General features: G+C 39.1%; 1 pseudogene; it reads right to left on the reverse strand.

Moving 5' to 3' along the window:
- Positions 1-432: 432 nt before the first annotated feature.
- On the reverse strand, positions 433-1891 carry LOC122747724 (annotated as a pseudogene).
- Positions 1892-2094: the final 203 nt, after the last annotated feature.

Here is a 2094-nt window from a genome sequence, read left to right on the forward strand (position 1 = left end):
ATATGATCAAGGCCATTTCCTCTACTCCTTATTCTAAAGTCCAGAAAGAACAAATGCAAAGAGACAAAAGCAAGTCTATATCCAAGGCCACATATATGCCCCTGTGGAGACATAGGCAGCTAGCCACAGGAGTTGTTTCAAGTAACAGTCTTATCTTCCCAGGTCTTAAGGTTATAAAGATGGGGGGACTTTGATTCTTCAGTTAAGTAGGATAAATGCTTTGTAATTTTTGTTCTTACTGTATCTTCACTATAAATATTTAGTTGTAATAGTGAATCAGTTAATGATACTGTGGTGGTAATCACGACTTTTTCCTTTTTTTTTGTTTTCTGTGGATAGGGTTTATTAAATAACATGAGAGAATGTAGAAGGTATCAGAGTAGTCTCAAAAGTCATGAAAATAGGATCATCATTTAGGAGTGGTGCTTTTACTCATTGAAGGTATGGGAGGTTCCCCTATTGCATGGGCAATGCAATGACTTCAACCACTTTGTATGGATAAACAAAACGAATACATTCTGTCAAGGATGATGCCAAGGCAGTTTGCGTCTTTATCATCATTACCTCACTGTCTTCCTCAATCTTTCCTTTCCATTCATATACAGATATGATCTTAGGTACCAAACTGACACAGGCAGCCAGTTGCTTCTCCACCACAGACCTGGCAATAGTCTTGGTGATCTTGTCATTGGGGCAGGTGACAAAGACGACTGAGACAGAGCCAGTGATATAATCTGAGCCAGTGGGGGACGGGCTTTGGGTGGCCGTGTGGCCATGGAGAGGGGTCAGGGGTGCAGCCATCTGTAGGGGTAGGTGGAGAGCAGAGAGTGCATCTACAGGAAGGCCAGGAACAAAGCAGTCACTCAGCCAAACCAGACCTACAGGCCCCGCCCCACCAACAGGCAGCCTTGGTGGGGAAAAAATAGGGGTTCAGGGGTCAAAGGTCACATCATGAACCTGGAGGAAAATATTCTAAATCCTGGCACAGAAAAATAATGAAAGGGTACCTGTACAGCGACCACTTGATAAGAAGGCCTGAACACTCACCTTAACACATGACAAAGGAGGTGCCTCACTTACTGCCTCCCCGCTACCTCTTAACAATTTTGATAATATAGAAGTGTTGATGATATATTGACTATAACAGGCAATTAATATGTAAATACATCATAATGGTAGTATAAAACTGATAATATCAGAAAAAGATATCCCTAATCCTTTAGCAGTACTTATGCAGCCCTATTCAACCCTAAAGGGGTGGATATAGCCTTTCCCTGTTGGATTTTGAACTTCCTTGAGGACAAATGTTGTTTTCCATCTTTTTTTTTATTTGTTTGTTTTCTGGGCAATGAGGATTAAGTGACTTGCCCAAGGTCACACAGCTAGTAAGTGTCAAATGTCTGAGGTCTGATTTGAAATCAGGTCCTCCTGAATCCAAGGCTGGTGCTTTATCCACTGTGCCACCTAGCTGCCCCTGAGAACAAGTGTTGTTTTGTCTTTCTTTGTTATACCCTAGGGCTTTAGCAAATTATCTGGAACATAGTAGAAATTTAGTAAATCATTACTGATTTGACAAAAAAAATCTGACTTGAATTATATTGTAATGATGGGCTTAACTAAAATACTTTATAATTTAATTGATACAAATTCTAATATCCACAAATTTACGAAGCATCTATATAATGGCAAAGTCTTGTCTACATTGTTTTTCATGTGCAAAAGACATGAGGTTTTCATGAACTGACACACAATAATGCTCTTTGGAAGACTGAAAAGCTACTAAAATATCTTTAAATGGTATTGATGGAAATCGAAGGTTTAAGTTAAAGGAGATGTCAGTGTCTTGGCCATAGTGCATATTAAATATTATTTTCAGCTCTGGTCGCCACATTTTAATGGGAGTATTAATATTTGGAATACATCCAGAGTAAGGCAACAAGAATTATGCAATACTTCAAAGTCATATCATAACAGAATTGGTTGAATGAAATAGGCAAAATTTAGCCCAGAGAAGATGATTTAGGAGTAAGGCATCATAGGTCCCTTCAAATACTTGAAAAGCTGAGACCTAAGAAAGGGAGAATTAGGATCGTA

The sequence above is a fragment of the Dromiciops gliroides genome, chromosome 3 (assembly GCF_019393635.1).
Source record: "Dromiciops gliroides isolate mDroGli1 chromosome 3, mDroGli1.pri, whole genome shotgun sequence".
NCBI lineage: Eukaryota > Metazoa > Chordata > Mammalia > Microbiotheria > Microbiotheriidae > Dromiciops > Dromiciops gliroides.